The sequence below is a fragment of the Melanerpes formicivorus genome, unplaced genomic scaffold, assembly GCF_026170545.1.
Source record: "Melanerpes formicivorus ecotype bairdi unplaced genomic scaffold, bMelFor1.0.p_v2 SCAF_1, whole genome shotgun sequence".
Lineage (NCBI taxonomy): Eukaryota > Metazoa > Chordata > Aves > Piciformes > Picidae > Melanerpes > Melanerpes formicivorus.
In genome coordinates, this window is record NW_027142353.1 from 30,587,564 (window position 1) to 30,608,538 (window position 20,975).

General features: G+C 43.0%; 1 protein-coding gene across 3 annotated transcripts in view; it reads left to right on the top strand.

Annotated features, from left to right (window-relative positions):
• The first annotated feature begins 1,162 nt into the window (after window positions 1-1,162).
• Window positions 1,163-20,975, top strand: part of INPP4A (inositol polyphosphate-4-phosphatase type I A) — a 148,180-nt gene continuing 128,367 nt past the window's right edge. Inside the window, exons 1-2 of one of the 3 annotated variants that reach the window (XM_068139011.1) lie at window positions 1,163-1,278; window positions 2,030-2,233. The gene's annotated coding sequence lies outside the window, so the exon portion shown is untranslated. Of the gene's footprint in view, window positions 1,345-2,029; window positions 2,234-20,975 lie in introns of all 3 variants that reach the window. The other 2 variants (XM_068138995.1, XM_068139003.1) reach the window with 2 other exon arrangements.

Below are 20,975 nucleotides of genomic sequence, written 5' to 3' on the forward strand. Positions count from 1 at the left end.
ACAGGGGCAGAATGACCTCCCTGCTCCTGCTGGCCACACTGTTCCTCATACAGGCGAGTATGCCATTGGCCCTCTTGGCTGCCTGGGCACGCTGCAGGCTCATGTTCAGCCTACCATCGACCAGCACCCCCAGGTCCCTCTCTACCTGGCCACGCTCCAGCCACTCTGACCCCAGCCTGTAGCACTGCATGGAGTTGTTGTGATCAATTTGCAGAACTCGGCACTTGGATGTGTTAAATCTCATGCCGTTGGATTCTGCCCATCTGTCCAGCCTGTCGAGATCCCTCTGCAGAGCCTCCAGCAGATTAACTCCTGCCCCTAGCTTGGTGTTGTCTGCAAATTTACTGATGATGGACTCAATGTCCTCATCCAGAGTATGTAGAGGAACTCCTATTTTCTGGTTTCTTTTTGTTTAAAAACATAGCATGGTTCATTAGTTTTCTGCTAAACTATGATCAAAGATAAATGGTAAAAATCACATTTGACTAAGCACTGAAAATCAGCTCTCCTCTTTTGCAAAATGTTTCGATCAACTCTGTCACAGCTAAAATAGAATTTCACCGCTGACAGCGCTGACTGCAAGGACTTGAGCTGGCAGCTTCCAGCACTGGGGAACTGCAATATACAAATTTTAAATTCTTACACTAGAGTGCTGTTGGGACTGACTCAGCAGTACTTGGCAGCAGTCCTCTCCAGGTCATGCACAGTTGGTTGGAGCCTTCCAGGCATTTGTGTGTTTCTCACTAATTCCTCCTGGGAGTTCCCACAGGGGAGTGTGTGAGTAACTGGTCTTTTCAAACTGGCAAACAAACTGGCATTTGTGAATCATGTAAAAATAACAGAGCTGGACTGTGACCTCTTCTTACATTTTTTTTTTTTCAAATTAACGCTAATGCTATCCCTCATTGATAGCCGTGTGGTATATAAACTCATTAAGAAATGGAGCCCAACCTCCGGGTATACGTGGCAGTTTCAGCAAGTGTAGCTTGCTGAGCCAGCTATCACCAGCTTCAGATGTGGACAGTGAACGAGGATGCTAGTCCTGCCGTGGCCGCGCCTCCGGTCCCCGTTAGTAACCGTACTCGCCTTCTCCACCTGCCAGCCTCGGGGCGCACAGAAGGGAGGCTTGGAGGCTCGCGGCCGCAGGGGGCTGAGCCCAGCTGCGGGGCGGGGCAGCCAGTGTCGTCACAAGCGAGCGGGAGGACGTCGCCGGAGTCGCTAGGGTTGCGGGTCCGGCGGCTGCTGCGGAGCGGTGTCTGGCGAGCTGGGGTTGCGAAGGTAAGCGAGGAGCGCCTGCCGAGGAGCCGCTTCGCCGTGTTCAGAGGAGGAGGTCAAAAGGAGAAGGTGCGCCTTCGGGGTGGGGCCCGGGCCCGGGCCCGGGCCCGGCGGGTCTTGTACAGCTGAGGCGGGACGCGCTGCGACGGCTGCGAGGGTGGAGCGGCGCTCCGCCGCAGGAGAGGCGGCAGCGCCTGCGGGGGGCGGGCGTTGGAGCGGGCGTGGGGCGGGGGGCTGCGCCGCCGCCGCGCTTCGCCGTCTGCTGCCGCTGAGAGCGGCCCGCCCTGCGGCCCCCACCCCGGGGAGGCCCCGGCACCCGGAGTGTGCTCCCTGCCGCGTAGAGGTTTCGGCCTTCGTTGTCATCTGCGGCGCGCTGCTGTGCGTGCGGCGTTACTGGGTAGGTGGCTACGCGTTCAGCTTTTATTAAGGTTCGTCCTGGGCGTCTGGGAGCCGTGCGGGGCTGCCCCGTGTAAAAGAGGGTGTGTAAACAGCTGTCTGTGGAAGAGATGCAAGAGTGAGGCATCAGGAAAACAAAAAAAAAAATCCCCAGCAAATAACAACAACAACAAAAGAAACCCCAAACCCACCAAAAACAACAACAATAAAAAACCACCCAAACCACCAAGGATGATGTTGCTTTTGATTTCTTACTTAAGGAGGTGCTTGACAGCTGTTTCCTGTTTCCAGATGTTTTTATGAGATCTGTAGCTTTTGGTATTAACTCACATGCTTGTTTTCTCTCTTTGTGATGCAGCATGGATTTGTAGCACAGCGATCTGGCAGGCCTCTTGTCCCTGAGAAATTTGTGATGTGCCTCATGTGGTGATGTTGGTCGGATGACCCCAAGGCAAGGTGGTGTGGTTGGGACCTCAAGTAGCCCTACACTCTCCACAGCTGGTCACGTTGGCACTCAGAGACTCATGGAAACACCAATGCATGCAGGAGGCCAGGTCTTGAGGTGGGGTGGTCCCTTCAGTGTTGCTAGCAAGAGTTTGAAAAAGTATCAGAGGGTCCATTTATGATTGCTGTCTGATGACATCCGGTGCACCCATGCTCTTTGGTCATCTCCTCTTTCTCAGTTGCCATGCCATCATTTGGGAAATAGGAACTGCAGATCTTAGAGAGGAGAGTGCCCTGTGCAACATGATACAGGAAATTTAAGAACATTTAACTTCCCTTAACTTATTCTAGAACAGCTTGTACAATTCCTTTCCCATGTAGGGAACCCTTAAAAGGAAATAGATTGCATATTTCGTTTGGTGCATATTTCAGGTTTTTGTCCATTTGTTAAGCTAGAATACAGTTGTGCAGTATCTTAGAAATGCCTTTGCACTAACGATGCACCATCATGCTCTTTAACATCTTTATTGATGATCTGGATGAGGGCATTGAGTCGATCATCAGTAAATTTTCTGACGACACCAAGCTTGGGGCAGGAGTTGATCTGCTGGAGGGTAGAGAGGCTCTGCAGAGGGACCTCGACAGGCTGGACAGATGGGCAGAGTCCAGCGGCATGAGATTTAACACATCCAAGTGCCGAGTTCTGCACATTGGCCACAACAACCCCATGCAGTGCTACAGGCTGGGGTCAGAGTGGCTGGAGAGCGGCCAGGCAGAGAGGGACCTGGGGGTGCTGGTTGATGGTAGGCTGAACATGAGCCTGCAGTGTACCCAGGCAGCCAAGAGGGCCAATGGCATCCTGGCCTGCATCAGGAACAGTATGGCCAGCAGGAGCAGGGAGGTCATTCTCCCCCTGTATACTGCACTGGTTAGGCCACACCTTGAGTACTGTGTCCAGTTCTGGACCCCTCAGTTTAGGAAGGATGTTGACTTGCTGGAACGTGTCCAGAGAAGGGCAACAAAGTTGGTGAGGGGCTTGGAACGCAAGCCCTATGGGGAGAGGCTGAGGGAGCTGGGATTGCTTAGCCTGGAGAAGATTAATTAAATATAGAAAAAAAAATAAGGCTACTAATGCTTGATAAGCGGGATGATCAATTAATAAAAGGAATTAATTTATTTTATTAATAATAACTTTTCCACGCCAAACGTTAATAAACTTATTTACAATTTGTTTAGGTTCGGGTATCCGGTGGGGAATCACTTACACAAAACGTTGGTAATACGAATGGTATGAACACTTTAGATGGAGGAAGGATTCGATCTAGAGTAGCTACACTCCTGATATCAAACTCAAAGTGGAAGGGAGAGCGAGGAGCCACAATTCCTGACTCAATAACAAGATGGGTCTCCTTTGCTCCCTGGTGCAGCAAAGGCAGAGGGTGAGAAGGATATTCATGTCCAATATGCTTTATGAAATCAATAATCAGAATAACTTATGAAGCAGTATTCAGTCCGGAGATTCTGAATCAGTCCAAAACCTGGTGTTGAGAGCAGCGGGCAGGAAAGTTTATAATCCAGAATTCTGTTCTTGGTATAATTTTTGTAAAGCCAAGGAAAAGTAAAAAATAAGACCCAAGCACGTTGCCTGACACTGAAAGTGAAACTGGAGTACACGTGGTGGATGCTGGTGGAGGGGATGGGCGAGTAGCACACACCTCGCTGGCTGAAGAGGAGCCAGAACCAAAGGGAAAAAAGGGGCTGGGTTACTGAAGAACCCCTCTATTTAACTGCTTTTTTTGAAACAAAACTGACCATTGGCAGAAAAGTGATTTGAAACTTAGCCAATCACCTTCTGGGCATCAGCACAGTGGTGAATGGTCAGAATACTAGATGATCCTTGTGGTCCCTTCTAACCCTGAATGAAACTATGAAACTATGAAACTATGATACCTGCCAAACAGGTTTGGCTAGCTTTTTACTGGTACATGTTTCCTTTTGTCTATCTCCCCCAGCTTCTTAGGGATCTTACTGAAACCTGTTTTGGGCCTAGTCATGTCCAACCAGGACAGAAGAGGAGACTCAGGGGTGACCTTATTGCTCTCTACAACTACTTGCAGGGAGGTTGTAGGCAGGCAGAGGTTGGTCTCTTCTGCCAGGCAGCCAGTACCAGAACAAGAGGACACAGTCTCAAGCTGTGCCAGGGGAGGTTTAGGCTGGAGGTCAGGAGGAAGTTTTACACAGAGAGAGTGATTGCCCACTGGAATGGGCTGCCCAGGGAGGTGGTGGAGTCACCATCACTGGAGGTGTTCAGGAGGAGACTTGACAGGGTGCTTGCTTGCATGGGTTAGTTGGTTGGGTGGTGTTGGATGGTAGGTTGGATGCGATGATCTCGAAGGTCTCTTCCAACCTGGTTTATTCTAAGTTCTAAGTTAAGTTTCACATAGGTTTGATGGAGAGTATAAGAGTGAAGTTGTAGCTTTGTCCCAGTGGCATGTATTTCACCCTGTACACTGAGCAAAGTCAGAGATCAGCATGGACTGTGTGTGCTGCACAGATGACATAGAGGGGCTTTTCCATGGACACTCAAGCACTCTGTGTCAACAGTAGCTGTCCCCCTGGCCACTATCCTTCTTTCTGCAGAAGTCTGTATTATTGAGCTTGTCTGTCTTGGCAGTAGAGAGCTAGCTGTGAAGGTCTTGTTGACTTTCTTTGTAAGCAACAGAAACAAAGACTTACTTTTTTTTATGCCCTCAAACTCCAAAGCAAGGGAGATGGGGTAGCAGAACCCTGTGATCCTTGGAACAAGATTTGTTTCCCTTTGGGAAATCACTATTTGCTAATGCTTGTTTCAAAAGCTCTTGATTTAAAGGTTTTTCCTGCTTCTGAAGATTTTAATTCAATGGTCCGCCTTTTTTCTAGAAACTCAGGGAATCCAATGTTTTGACTTTTTTTTTTTCACAAGTCTCTTTCAGACTCAATGCAAATATTGGGTAGGAGTAAATGGGAAGGAACAAAGGGTGAAAAAGAGGGCCCTGTAAATTGCCGACCTGTCAGCCTCACCTCTGTGCCTGGAAAGATCATACTGGAAGGTATGCTGAAGTACATGGAGGAGAGGGAGGCGATTTGAGACAGCCAGCATGGCTTCACCAGGGCAAGTTCTGCATAACCAACCTGGTGTAACTACATCAGTGGACGAGGGAAGACCAACAGATGTCATCTATGTGGACTTTTGTAAAGCCTTTGATACAGTCCTCCACAACATCCTTCTCTATAAACTGGAAATATTCAGATTTGTTGTGTGGACTGTCCAGTGGATGAGGAATCGGTTGGATGATCAAAAGGACTCAGCAACCAGATGGAGATGGATGACAAGTAGTGCCCCTCAGGGGTTGGTATTGGGACCAGCGCTGTTCAATATCTTCATGAATGATATAGACTGCAAGATTGAGTCCAGCCTGAGCAAGTTTGCAGTTGATACCAAACTGACTGTAAGTCAAAAGTGCAAGGTCCTGCGCTTAGGTTAGGGCAACTGTTGATATCAATTCAGTCTGGGAGATGATGAAATTGAGGGCATCCCTGCAGAAAAGGACTTGGGGGTAATGGTGAATGAGAAGCTGGACATGAACCAACAATGCACCTGGAAGGCAAATTGCATCCTGGGCTGCATCAAAAGAAATGTGGTCAGCAGATCAAGAGGGGTGATTCTGCCACTGTGCTCTGCTCTGGTGAGACCTCATCTGGAGTACTGTGTCCAGCTATGGGACCCCCAACACAGGAAGGTTGTGGACCTGCTGGAGTGGGTCTAGAGGAGGGCCACAGGTATGATCAAGGGGCTGGACCACCTCTCCTACAGGCTGAAAGGTTTGGGGCTGTTTAGGCTGGAGAAGAGAAGTCTCTGGGCAGACCTTATAACTGCATTTCAGTATCTGAAGGGGACCTGCAGGAAGGGCTTGTAGCAACAGAATGGGAGACAATGGTTTTAAACTGGAGCAGCGTAGATTTAGGTTGGACATAAGAAAGAAGTTCTTCACAATAAGAGTGGTAAAATACTAGAACAGGTTGCCCAGGGATGTGATTGAGGTCCCATTCAAGATCAGACTTGATGTGGCCCTGGGCAGCCTGATCTAGCTAGAGGTGTCCCTGCTCACTGCAGGTGGTTTGGATAAGATAACCTTTGAGGGTCCCTTCCAACCTGATGCAATCTGTGAATATGTATTTTTGGCAGGAACTTGAAATTTTGAATTCTTAAATTTAGAAGTTCTGGCAGTTCCCAAACTTTGAGGTGGATGTGACCTCTTTTATTTGCTCCTCTCTGCTGGCAGTACCAAGTTGTTAGCAAATCATGACTTCAGTGCAGTTTTCAGTTATCTGTATCTAGGCTGACTGTGTTTTTTCTTGATACATGATGACTTTGCCTGTGACTTAATTTATTTTTAATGAGCTAATTTTAACTTAATCTGTAGTAGGTGGTAGCTTGTAGGGACCTATGGAGAAACAAAGAACAGCACAAGTATGGCAAAGGAGCCACATGATCTTCAGAAGGTGTTTCGCTGCCTTACTGAAGGCAGCAATCACACCTGTGTAAAACTTTCTTACTTCTGTCTTGCTTGCTGTCAGCTGAGACAGAATCATAGAATTGTAGAATGGCTTCAGTTGGAAGTGACCTCAGAGATCATCTACTCCAACCTCCCAGCCGTGGGCAGGGACACCTCTCAATTAGACTTTGGCTGCTCAAGGTCTTATCCAGCCTGGCCTTGAACACTCCTAGGGAGGGAGCATCCACAGTCTCCCTGGGCAGCTTGTGCCTGTGTTAGGGTGGCTGAATGCTTGGTCTTAGGATCTTAGATATGTTGAAGGTTGGATGTCCTCAGCTATCTCTTAGGCTTGTTGAAGTCTTAAGAAGCAGTTCTCCTTGTGGAGTGAAATGGCTGCTTCGTTTCTTGTATGTTCTGAGCTCCTTAATCTTGATATTATTGTGCTGAAATCAGGAAAAGAAGGCAGTCAAAGATCCCCGTCTGATTCTTGTTTCCTTGTAAAGATTCAATTCAGGTTTCTGGCATGTGCTTTATTACAGCAAATTTTAATTACTTAATTACTAGTATATAACATGTACCTTTAGAATATTAGAATAGCTCCTGGACCCTCTTTGTAGATAACTTTTTTTGGAAAAACTTCTTCATTTGTTGCCTGGGTGTGGAGAACAATTGCCTCCCTTGGAGGTGAAGTTTGAAACCTCTACCTTTTTGTCCTTGAAGAGAGATGGGAGATGAAATAATGCAGACAGCTGTATCTTGTATGCTTTTTGCTTCAGTTTGTCACTTCCCTTTCTGTTTCTTTTCTGACAAACTGAATTTCCTCTCTATTGTTGCATTATCTACCTAAATCTCAAACAGACATCCTTTGCAGAAATGTTGGAAAATGTTGTTGACCTTGGAAGAAGAAAGCTTTGGGATGTATCTACCTCATCCATGTTTGTCAACAGATAGGCATAGCCTCAAATGTGTTTAAATCACACCTATTGCTGCTTGAGCTAGTATTATAAGTTCTTTACTACCATTGAAGTTGATTCTTCTGGCCTTCAGGTAGGAGGATTTTCCCTTTCCTGCTTCACAGCCACTCTGCACTGTCACTGCTCTCCTTCCCTTGCTTCCCATGTCCTCTTTAGTGGTCTGCTTACTGTAAAGTAGGTTTTGCCATGGATTGGCAGAGTGTGAGGCAAAACCAAAGAGCGGCCAAGGCAGAGCTGGTTGAGAATATAGTGTAGACCAAGAGAAGTAAGGAACATGAGCCAGCAGTGTGCCCAGGAGGCCAAGAAGGACAGTGGCCTGTATCAGAAATAGTGGGGCTAGCAGGACCAGGGAAGCCATTCTGCCCCTGTATTCAGCCCTGGTTAGGCCACACCTTGAGTACTGTGCCCAGTTCTGGGCCCTGCAATTCAAGAAAGATGTTAAGTTGCTCAGATGTGTCCACAGAAGAACAACAAAGCTGGTTAGGGGTCTGAAACACATGCTCTATGAGGAGAAGCTGAGGGAGCTGGGGTTGTTTAGCCTGGAGGAGAGGAGGCTCAGGGGAGACCTTATTGCTCTCTACAACTACCTGAAAGGAGGTTGTAGCCAAGTGAGAGTTGGTCTCTTCTCCCAGGCTGAACAAGAGGACACAGTCTCAAGCTGTGCAGGGGGAAGTTTAGCCTTGATCTTAGAAAGAAGTTTTTCACAGAAAGAGTGATTACCCATTGGAAAGGGCTGCCCAGGGAGGTGGTGGGGTCGACATCCCTGGAGGTGTTTAATAAAAGACTAGATGAGACACTTAGTGTCATGGTCTAGTTGATTAGTTAGGGTTGGGTGATCGGTTGGATTTGGTGGTCTTGGAGGTCTCTTCCAGCCGGATTGATTATGTGATAACGGGCATTTGTAAATTAAAGATAGGACTGAGAGACAGGTGTGTGTCTCAGCTGCATAGAGGAGTGATAGGTTCATAGACGGTTTTTGTGGTTTGTGTGGCATTCAGTAAGGGAGGTGTTCACAAGATAATGGAAGGCAAACTGCTTAGACTCCCCTGGAAGTTACCTGTTGTAGAAATGGAGTTAATGACATGGCATTATAATAATATAGTTATACCCCTAATCTCCAAGCAAGGTGAGATTTTGATCTGAGGTGAAGGATACTTTCTCTGTGCATCTTGTAATACACAATGAAGGATTTCTCTAAAATTGAGGTTTGTGAATGTGCCTCTGTATTCACTAAAAGTACTAAATGTAACTAAAAGTTACATAAAGCAGTGAGATATCTCTAAGACCTTGTATGAAATCAGCAAGACATTTTGAATAAGATACTGACATTCTTGAACTGTTACATGTAGACCTGGCCCACTCATTAATATTTTATATTACAGTTTTCATGAAGGCCTGCATCTTGTTTGTGGCCTGCTGCTCTGCCATGCTGTATTTATAGAGTGTCATATCTCACACAACAGAGAAGCCTGTGGTGCGAGAGATGATGCTCTATAAATACAGCTGTTCTTCTAGTTTGTTGCAGACAGAACAAATTTTGTGGAGGAGATATCTAAGTGAGGTGAAAGAGAGTAGCATGGGGGGAAAAGGACTGTGGATATAGTGGGGAAAAGGGAAGGGAAAAGACCAAGGAGAATGAGGGAGTAGATGACCAACATAGGTTGATGCATCCAGTGTATTCCTGATCTGTGTTTACTAGCATTTTCCAGGGGAACAATTTATAAAGTTGTAGTTTGTGCATAAAAACTGAAGGAATTTTGAACCTGTGAGCTTCAGCTGGGGTGTGCTTAGGGAGAATGAAAAAGCAGGCGCTGGGCTCTAGAGCTGGGCTTCTCTGTCAGATGCATTCTAAATCAGACCCTATGGGAAACAGTGGGGCTCTGCCACTCTGAATGAGAATCTGCGTATAAAGGCCTGGTACAGGGTTTTTGCTGCTAACTCCTAGTGCTAGATGGTTGCTTTCACAAGCATGGCTATTTTTCTCTTGCTTAACAAAATAATGCATTTTACCACTCATCTAAACTTTTAAAAGAATAATTGTTCTTTCTACCTTATGACTAATTGTAGGAGGAGTATACTGACAGATGTAGCAAGTCTCTGGAAACAGCGCACCTCAGTTACTTAGGGCAGTTTACAGCTAAGGTATTTTTACTGCAGTGTCGCAAACTATAGAATGCCACAAATAACACCAGAGCCTATGAATGCCTCTGCATATGCTTAGTTCCTTCCTTTTTACAAAGATAATAGTCTTAACTCTATGCTTGAATAGCTTCTTTACCTGGTGGTATCCCACCATTCAACTGAGTTTCTGTAACTTCTTTCCAGCTATAGGAGCATGTATAAGCAAGATGAACTGTGATTACTTTGATGCCTGGAATTTCTTCTTGTGATAAATAAAATAGCTTTGTATAAGGTGTCTTAAAAATACCTGCCTGCTCAAAGTCTTCTCTGTTCTTTTTCCAGTTCTTTGTCTACATTTTATGTGTGGTGACCAGTGATAGTTTTTTGTAGTTGGCTAAGCCTCTAATTTGTCATGATGCTTTTTGGAAAAACAACCTGTGAGGTTTTTTTCAGTGTTGCTCAGAGTAAATGAGTTACCAATGCATTCTCTTAGGAGATGATATTATTTTGTGTTTTGTAATCTTACCCACCTGGATTTCTTTCTTTATCTTGCTGCATTTTGTATTGCCACAAACAGTTCTTTTGGTCCTGTAGCTATATTGTTTTTTGCATTCCCCAGGCTAAAAACTGCTGCCTCCCACAGCAGGGCAGGTGGAACAAAACGTGTGCCTGTGCTTCAGCAGTTTCAATGCAACATTCAGTGGCTTAATTTAAACTGTTGGCTTGACATTTCTAGAGAGTGTTCACTGGATGAGGTCCATTGGCTTTGCTTGGGAGGCAGAAAACTTGAACAATCAGCATGGTAATATCTTCAGTCACCAGAGCTACTTGGTGAACTCTGTGTGCCATTTTTCTGTGATATTTTTACCTCAAAGTAGTAAGTGTTACTGCATTGTTAATTCTGATAGCAGTTCTGTGAATATCATAATTTATTGAACATTATGTAATTTCTGTTTTAGAAAAAGATGCTTGTGTAATGTCTTGTGGAAGATGCTTATGTATAAAATGTAAAACCTGAGATAAATCTTAATGTCCTGGATTGTTTATTGAGTGGTTTGTGAGTATGGACAGTATCTGCATGAGAGAATTATACTGTATCTTATCCTTTCCATTTTTTGTGGGTCATGTTTGAAAGTTCAATATTATACAGTATCGCACAAGCAGATATACCAACAATTAATATGAGACCAGTAGATAGTAGCAGTAGAAAAGTCATGTGTGTCTAGCTGTGTTTAAAAGTCAGTGTCAAAGCTGGAACCTAGGAGGTAGTGTCATGTGACACTTAACACCCTGTGGATTTGTGAACTTGCTCTACTTTCCAGCCACGTACTTCCAGAAACATGGATGAACATGGTCTTTGAGGTATTCCAGCGATCACAACTTTCACTCCCCAAATGTGGGTGGACCGTCTGCTGTAATTTATGGGACTGGGGGAAGCATTCTGCAGTGTTGGTTCCATGCTGACTGGAAAGCAGTACTGCCTCATACATACAAGAGCACTGTGGGCATGCAAGCAACATTTTAAACCACAAATGACCTACACAGCTTACAATTCAAATGTCTTAAAAGAGAATCCATTTAACCATAGTTTGGCATCATGGATTCCAGTTATACTAAATCTTTAGTTAGATCATCTCCATTTTATGTTGTCTTTAATGCAAAGGAGAGGCCTAATCTGGGGATGAATTGCAGTTAAGGACATTGGTGAGTGTAACAAATTTATTTGTTAAAGAATTTGGAAGTTGTACAGTGATCAAAGCAGGGGACTGGGGGAAGAGGAGAATAATACTGTTTTCCAGTTGAGAGCTTCATCCTTCCAGAGGCCTGGGACACAGCCCTACCACTCCCCACATTTTCTGTGTGCTGCAATGCAAGCCTTTAAAATTTTTTTCTTTTGCCATTTTTCAATACGATATTTTTCAGGTTTGGGATGCCTGATTTAAGATACAGTTTCAGTTTTACAGAACTGCTAAGTACTCCCAGCTGCTTCTGCATAATGTTACGTAAAAGACCTTATACTTCCACGGCTGAATCATGGATGTCTTGAGTTGGACATCCCAACTTAGTTGGCACTTGATTCTGTCTGCTAAAGAAGGCTGACTCTCCTTTGAAGTCAATGTGCAGTATCTCTTCCATTCCCACAACTGGTTTCCAGCCACCCTGTGCCAGCTTAGTTTGCTGCCCTTTCCTTCTTATGATCCTTGTCAAGTCTCTTTGGTCTGCCCACACCTGTCTGCTCCCCAGATTTTTACTGCAGTGATTCCTCCCAGACAGTTAATTCCTGACCTTATTTCTACATGCCGGTCTCAGTATTGGTATTCTGACACTTGCATTTTTTAAAGCCAACTTTGCTAGTATTGCTGTTCAGATCTAGTACTTCTAGTACTTCTACTCCTTTGGCTTCACCATTTTCTCCCCATGCTTTTGAATTTGATGTTTCTTTCTTATTCCTGAAGGTCTGTTGTAGAGATAGAGGTTCCATTGGCCCAGTTCAGCAGAACCTCTTGGTTCAGCCAAACTGATGTTGAATGATTAGTAAAAGAAATTGTCTTCCAAACCCCTTGGGCTGGAGCAGTGAGTCTACCTGTAGGGCAGTGCATATGCTGTTAAGTCACCTGTGGAAACCATGAGTTTTTTAGCATCTTTGGAGATTTTAGTTGTGTATGAATCTCTGCCAATCTGTGTTTGTTGTGCCTTTTAAAAAAATTAGGACAGAAAGTAAATGACTGCCAGTTTTTAATTTATGCAGAACATTTTTCCTTTAGCCCTTATTCTTGGCAGTAGCTGAACTGTTTTAGGTGAAACTAATTATTATTCTTTAAGAATGAGCCTGAGTAATGAAAAAACACTCAGCATGAAAATTTTTTTGACACATACTTTGGGAAAAAATGTAAGTAACTTGAAAACAGCAGTCCTAAAGATGTTATTGAGTAGCCATAGTTACAGGTTGTAATGTTACTGGTCCCACTTTTTTGTTGCTTCTCTCTTACTGAGGGATTAAAAAGTGTTTTACAAACTGTACATTGATTTCATGTGAATGTGTACATCTGAGCTATTGTTCAGTGATACTACAGCCTAGTATTTGGCATGCAGTGGCATCAGAGAGATTTTTAAAACAATGTGACAGTAGTGATGGCATACAAATGACTTATCCATTAGAAAATGGGGGAAATCTTTTGCAGTAAGGAACTAATTATAGTGTAAACAGAGACTTTTCTACTCCTCTGCCTTTTGGTGAGAATGGAGTAAATCCATCTTTGTTCAAGTGCACTTTTGCTTCAATGTGTTACAAGGCTCTTTCTCTTTCCAGGCAATGTACTTTCCCCAAAACTATGAGGAAGCATTTGTTGAGCACCAATTCAAAACTGGTACCAAGGAAGGTCATGGAGAAGATCATCCTGAGTGTCATTATGCAGCATATACAGGACAACTAGGTGATCAGGCCAAGTCAGATAAGTTTATGAAGGGCAAGCCCTGCCTCATGAACTTGATCTCCTGCTATGACAAGATGATCTGCCTAGTGGATGAGGGAAAGTCTGTGGATATTGTTTACCTAGACTTCCATAAGGCCTTTTACAGAGTTTCTCATGGCATTCTCATAAAAATCTGGCTGCTCATGACTTAGCTGGGCACACGCTCTGCTGGGTAAAGTGCTGGCTGGGCCCAGAGAATAGTGTTCAATGTAGTTAAATCCATCTGGAGGCCCATCACAAGTGGTGTTCTGCAAGGCTCAGTACTGGGACCAGTCCTGTTCAATTTCTTTATCAGTGACTTGAATGAGGGGATTGAGTGCACCCTCAGTAAGTTTGCAGGTGACACAAAATTAGGTAAGAGTGTTGATCTGCTTGAGGGTAGGGAGACTCTACAGAGGGATCTGGAGAGATTGGACCAATGGGCTGGTGTCAAAAATAAGAGCTTCAACAAGGCCAAGTGTCAGGTCCTGCACCAGGGCCACAACAACTCCATGCAACTCTGCAGGCTTGGAGAAGAATGGGTAGAGAGCTGTGTGGTGGAAAACGACCTAGGGTTACGGATTGACAGGAGGATGAATATGAGCCAGCAGTGTGCCCAAGTGGCTAAGAGGGCTAACATCATCCTGGCCTGTGTTAGAAATAGTGTGGCCAGCAGGATCAGGGAAGTGAGTGTCCCTCTGTACTCAGTGTTGGTGAGACTGTATCTTGAGTACTGCGTTCAGTTTTGGGCAGTGCAGCACAGGAAAGACATCGAGGTGCTGGAGTGTGTACAGAGAAGGGTTACTAAGATGGTGAAGGGCCTGGAGAACAAGTTCTGTGAGGAGCAGCTGAGGAAACTGGAGCCTACAAAAAAACAAGAGGCTGAGGGGAGACCTTACTGCTCTCTACAACTACCTGAAAGGAGGTTGTAGAGAAGTAGGCACTGGTCTCTTCTCACAAGTAATTAATTATAAAATAGGGGGGGAGTGGCCTCAATCTGCACCAGGGGAGGTTTAGACTCTAGACATTAAGAAAAAAAATTTTCATGGACACAGAAAGGGTTGTCAAGCACTGGAACAGGCTGCCCAGGAGGTGGTTGAGTTGCCATTCCTGTACACATTTAAAAGCTGTGTGGATCTGGTGCTTGGGGACATGGTGTAGTGACAGGCTTGGTGGAGTGGGCAAAATGGCTGGACTTCATGATCTCAAAGGTCCTTTCCAGCCTGGATGATTCTCTGATTCTATGGGTGCTGCCATCTAAGTTGTCTGCATTGCCTAGGGTTTCTTTTTTTCATCAAGTAATAGACAAACTTCATCTTGCCAGCTTCATAAATCTTGAGCAAACTACATATGCTCTGATTTAATCTTTTCTAGAATATGTTTCTTTTGGCAAGAAGGGATTAGCCAAGAATAGTTTGGGTTTTTTTTCTAGTTAGTTTGACCCAGTCTGTATTTTAGTAAAATTACCCATTCCAAGCAGTATTAATAAGAGCTGTATTTCTCCTGTAAATACTGATGGCTATGGTATCAGTGCCTGAGACACAGACTTTGACCATGAACTGTAGGTTTACTGTAAAATTTGAGCTAGAGATGGATTTGGACATGCCTTGTTAATTCTGTATCAGATTCTCATGTAGCTTTCTATCTCTGTGATTTCTGCGTCATGGTGTCTGAAATATTCTGTACTTAATATATTAATGCTAGGTTACAGTTCTGTGTTCCCAAGAGGCTTTCCATCTGGAAGTAAGCAATCTGTTACGACCAGAGGGCTATATACTCTGTAAAAATAAAGCACAGCAAAATACAGTCAATCCAGAAATCTATGTGAAAGCTTCCGTAGTGCATGAATCTGCAATGAGAGTTTTGGATGTCTGTGCTCTACTCAATTTTGAGAATGGTGCAGATTAAATGTCTAATATATTGAATGAACATGCCTATCGGACGACGGAGATAGGAATCAATACGACTGACCAATGTGATTGAGTATTGTTCCTTTATTGTTCCAGTGTTGCAGGCTGATGGTGCAGGCCTGAGGTGCAGGCCTATGGAGCAGGCCTGTAGTGCAAGTATAGCACTGTAAAGTGTAGAAGAAACAGGAGACAGGAAAGGCAGAAGTGCGTAGCAAGGCAACTGCTACAACTTATATAAACTCGGAGTGCCCTGTTGGCATAGCCCCATTGGTTCCCTCTGAGTGACCACACATTGCACTATTACAGATTATTGGTCCAACTACTAATGACACAACGAGGTTGTTGATGCAGGTGCATGTCCTGTTGTCCCAAGATAACTGTCCATGTTTATAGCTACCAGTGTCTTGTTTTAGTTACATGCTGCAGGCACAGCACTGTTTTGCTCCACTGCTAGCTGGCTCTGCATTTATGCTGAGCATGGCCTACCATCATGTCAGGCTCTAGGCCTGCACTGCCAGATTGCTCACACTGCTCATCGCTGGCATTACCACAAATCCCCCTTTTTGTTTTTGTGAGCAGTCTGGTCATGGGAGTTGTTCTCATCCCATACAAGATGCTACTGCAAACACAGAAGCAAGCAAGGTAAAGCTAAGCTGTGTAGCAAAAGCAAGAGTTCTGTAGTGCAGCATGTCTAACAGACTGGCGTAACCCATACAAGGCACAAAGCTTAAGTTGAACTAGTTACAATGCTCTACAGAGTTGGCATAATACATGGTCAAAGATAACAAACATTGTAAAGAAGAACTTACATCTTAACAGTTCCGATCTTTACATTTCACTCCTCTTAGTGACAGAGAAGAAAAAAAAAAATTGAAGGGAAAGGAAAAAAAAAAAAAACAACTCACAAGCTGAATTAGCAAAGCAGTGGAGCTTTATATTTACAAAGCAATGAAGGATATGCAGGGGAATATATACAAATTTACAATATGTACAATATATACAAAGATATACAATAGAGTAGCACAGAAATGAGAGTTCCCCCCTCTGCTGAGGGGGGTTTCCCACCTCCGCTCTCCCCTCTTTCCCCCTTTCCCCAGAGTGGGATAGAAAGAGAAAGAAAAGAGAGAAAAAAAAATGTTAGAAGCAGTTTGTGTTAATTGGAAGGGAGTTAATACCGGCCTTTATCAGGTCTTCAAGGCCGAAGCCTTGGCAGAAAGCCCAGCACAGAAAAAGCTGCTGCACGAAGAAGAGGCGGAAGCAAGACTAAAGATAGAAGTACCGGAGTGCCCAGTTCACTCCCAGTTCACTCCCAGTTCAGAAGGTGCTTCCTCCCACTTCACCAATGAAATAGTTTAGATTATTCTTTCCGTTTACCAACTTCCGTCCACCGTATTCCCTTTCTTAAGGGGGCAACGTCAACCGGTCACAACTTGATTATGCCTGAATGCATTGCACACAGAGATTAAGACACAAATGCAATCCTTAGCACTGTCTCTTACAATCTGCTTTAGGATTATGTTGTATCTTTATTTTCTCTAGGATGGTCAAAAATCATGAACTGTTTAATGGTAGCAAGATTTCTTTAATCTGTGAAGGTAGATCTGGCCAGGCTCTAGCTTCACAGACAGAAAACTTGCAGGCAAACAGCAAGAGCAAAAAGAGCTTCATTGCTTTGCCCAATATAAAATTACACATAATAATGTGTTTTTGCTCATCCTAGTAATTCTGATCTCTTAATGTTCACACAACAGTTAAGCAGTCACGACACTCAGTTATAAGTTAGATGCTTTCCGTTGACATCTTGGATTATCGTGACAGTCGTTGAGGTCAGTGCTAAGCAGGTTTGCTGATTGTCATTTTCATGACAGTTGTGCCGTGTTCGTGTTGTCTTGTGGTGAAAGGGTTACAGCACATTGCTAAGATGATGTTTCTAGGGTTACAACATTTTCTAGGGTTGATGTCTCTAGGGTTACAGCATTTCTAGGGTTGATGTTTCTAGGGTTACAGCATTTCTAGGGTTGCCATGAGCTAATTTTTTGCTATGGGGTATTCTCTCTTCCCCCCCCCCCCCCCCTTTTTTTTTTTTTTGTTTTTTCTGTTAATAATCTCTACTGAGCAAAATGTAAAGATGAAACTGCATCCTCTAGGATGTCTACATTCTGAGGCACACTTAGTTAACAAGAGAGAATACAAAGTTATCAAGCAACCACAATATTGAGTCCTAATTCACATGATGCTGTGGTACATTCTTCTGAGTGATGCTGTTTGATCCCAGATGATCATAGCAGTTGTGATCGATGTTTGACTGCATGGGAAATGCTGTGTCCTCATGGTCTTGATTCTTCTGCCGTTGTTTATTGCAATGATTGCAGTTAGCAGAAAAGAAGGCTCGAGGTGACCTGATCATGGCCATCCAGTATCTCTTTTATTTTTTGTTTCTTTTGTTATTTTACTTCATTTTTAGTTATTATTTTCTATTGTGAATTTATTATTTTGATATGTTTAATAGTTTTACTTTTAATCTAGTTCTCTGTTTAATCTTTAATTAATTTCAATTTTTGGTTTTAAATTATTTTTATACTGTTTTAATGTGGCTTTTTCTTCATTGCATTTTATTATTTTTTTTTTGTCTGCACTTTTTAATTATTTTTTGTTAACTTTTTTGTTTGTTAATTTTAATCTAATTTTTATTTATATTTTATTCAATTAATTTTGTTATTTTGTATTTTAATTTTTGTTCTTTAATTTTTTATTGTAATTTTTTAATCTGTATTTTAATTTGTTATTCTAATCAATTTTTTCTTTCAATTTCTTTTATTTTTGTAATTTCTATTTTTTTCTTTTTATCTAGTGTTGAATATTTATCTTATATTCCTTATTGTAATTATTTTTTATTTTGCATGTTTGTTTTATTTAATTGATTTTCTATTTTAATTTTGATTTTTACTTTTGTATTATATTTTTTTAACTCCTCCTCTCCCCTTTCTCCCCCCTTTTCCCCAGAGTAGTTCGGAAAAGAGGGAGAAAGAAGAAAGAAAGAAGTTAAAAGCAGTTTTGTGTTAATTGGAAAGGAGTTAATACAGGCCTGGTATCTTATCGATTTCAAGGCCGAAGTCTTGGCAGAAAGTCCAGCACAGAGATAGCTGCTGCCCAAAGAAAAGGCGGAAGCAAGACTGACAGAGAAGTGCTGGAAATGCCCAGTTCACTCCCAGTTCAGAAGGTGCTTCCTCCCACTTCACCAATGAAATAGTTTAGATTATTATTTCCGTTTACCAACTTCCGTCCACCATATTCCCTTTCTTAAGGGCACAGCCTCAAACGGTCACAAGCAGAAAGCAGGTACATAGGGAGAGAGTTAGTAGGGAAGGAATTGTGAGCATCAATGTTTTTTTAGTGAGATTTCCATTTTCAGGAAGAGCAGTGAAAACTTCTAGTGTTCTGTTATGTAAATGCCATATCTTACATGGATGTTTCAGGGCCTGAAGACCCTGAGTACAAAAATCTTTATTTCTGTGGTTCTCTTATTTTATCTTCTTGTCCTGTTTCCCTTCTGTTGCTCTGAAGGCACAGAAGCACATATTCCCACTGGTTTCCCTTACCTGAGTGTTAACTTGGAGTACAGTAGTTCAGAAAAATAACATGTTGGCTCTTATTCATGGAACCAGGAGAGTGCTTTTTAGTACTGTCTTGCTGTAGCAGTCTGGGTTGCTTAGAATATCTGTCTAGCTTTGAAATGTTAAAATGTCTAGAGTCTTTGCTGCTGAGGTTATCTGCTGCTGTGTGAAGAAGGAGAGTAAACAACATAGTCACTTCCACTGATGTGTATATGAGCAGGAGAGTTCACATCAGGAGTTGTCATTGGAACCTGTCTTCCCTTCCACACTGCATCTTGATAGGTAGGGACTGGGGAGAGAGGCAGTGGTACAGTAGTTCTGCAAGGGTATTCCTGAGACCTTTCAGTTGGAGGGCAGGTACTTATTATGCTGGAAGTGCACCTTTCTCCCCCTCCCATTTCCTAATTTCTGCTCTGAAAAGTTTGCACTTGTGAGAGGGACCAGGTAAGCTTTATAGATGAGATTGATAGAAGGGGAATGGAAACATTTTTTGAAACTGGTTGTAGGAATCCAGTGAAAGGTTCTTCTAGGATAAGCTGTGGTAGTCATGTCTCAAATAAAACAAGATCATGAATAATTATCTTTTGAACAAAAGGAGGTAATGAGGTTTAACTTTTACATGCAGCAGGTAAAGTGTCAGGGAATGTATGTGGCAGTATTATCAACCTTGGGCATTTGGACATCACAAGAAGCCTTCAAATTCCTGACAGTTGTTGACATTATCCTTGCCGTTGGCTTCTTGTTTGTTCCAATCTTCACAATCCCTGTGCAGTAATGTTGAGTAAAATAGCATGCTGCATGGTCACTTCATATTCTGCTCTTCTTGAGAATTGTCATGTCTTTATTTTATTTTTGTGCCTCTGAATGGTGCTGAAGAGCTAATGTGCATCTGGTGCTCTTTATGAGTCAACTTGAAAGGAACGTTTGCAAGCTCTATTCTGATACTGATAGAGTGAAAGGTTTTGTCTTTTCTAAATGTGATACATGCTTCAGGACCCAAGACTTTAAGGAAAAGGCTGACTATTGTGGGACTTGGGTAAAATAGTTAGAAGAGTCATTCTGAGGGAATAATTGTTGAAGATTCTACAAAATCTATTTTTCTGGGTTTCTCTGAGGCCCTTCACAGTGGTTATGAGGATGATCAAAACCCGCTTTTATAAGGGCTTTTAAATATGTCTGGATTTGTGCAATTGTATATGGTTCATTGCTTTTGGAATTTATAGTGCAAAGTTATGCAGAGGAGGTCAGATTGATGCCTACATCAGTATCTATATGTATTGTATTCTACCTGGAATTTTTAGAAAGTGACATTGAAACAAGACCACATTCTGATTCTGCTGCAGCAAAGTAGTTCAGGAGCTACACAGTCTCTGCACTAGAGGTTTTTAGCCAGTGAGAAGCATTTAATTTCAGGCTGCTCCTGTAGTCCGTCTTGTGACCCTCCCTATGCTGATGAATGTCGTCCCAGAATCATTCTGTGGTTCTGAGACTGATGCCCTGGTAAATTCCACCTGGGACGTTCTACTGAGATTTATAAATTACAGCTTGGGAAGAGTTGATACACTTTAAACAGTGCTGTCTAAGGTTTGGAGGAGGCAAGAAGTAGTAAAAATTCATCTATATGTTGGGTTTTTTTTAATTATTTAGCAGCTCAGTTGGAGAGCCCATGAAGACGTATGCTTCCAGGGAGACTAATGTGTGTCTCTGGAAGGAGGAGAGCTTCAGTTCATGTACAAGGTGTCAACAGCTTGAGAATAAAAGAGGAAATGTGTTAGTTCCGTAAAGAGGAAACGGGTAAATTTTTTTTCAGTTGCCTCTTTTTCTTATTGTAGCAGTTATGATTGCATATTAGAATTAGATTAGAACTGAGACTATTTGAAACAATGAAGCTATAAAGGTGGCAAGAATTATATCTGAACAGAAAGCGTATTTGCAGAGCACAAGTTGAGAGGAATGGGCTGTCTGTAAGTTTGAAGGAAATAGGAAAAGTCATTAATTCATGGAGAATATAGGGAAAGTATCATTTATCTGTCATTATTTGTAGGATGTAGTAGGTGGAAAGGAGATAATGAAAGATTCTCTGCAATTATTGTTGAAGACCATGAGAGCATAAATTTGAGAATGGCAAGCAAGACATGAAAAAATGCAGAGGCGGGGGAGGGGAAGTGGAACTATGAACTCCTCAGGGAACTTTGGTACTACTGTATTAACAAAAAGAGCAGTCAAAAAGTCTAAAAATTGGAAGATTCACTTT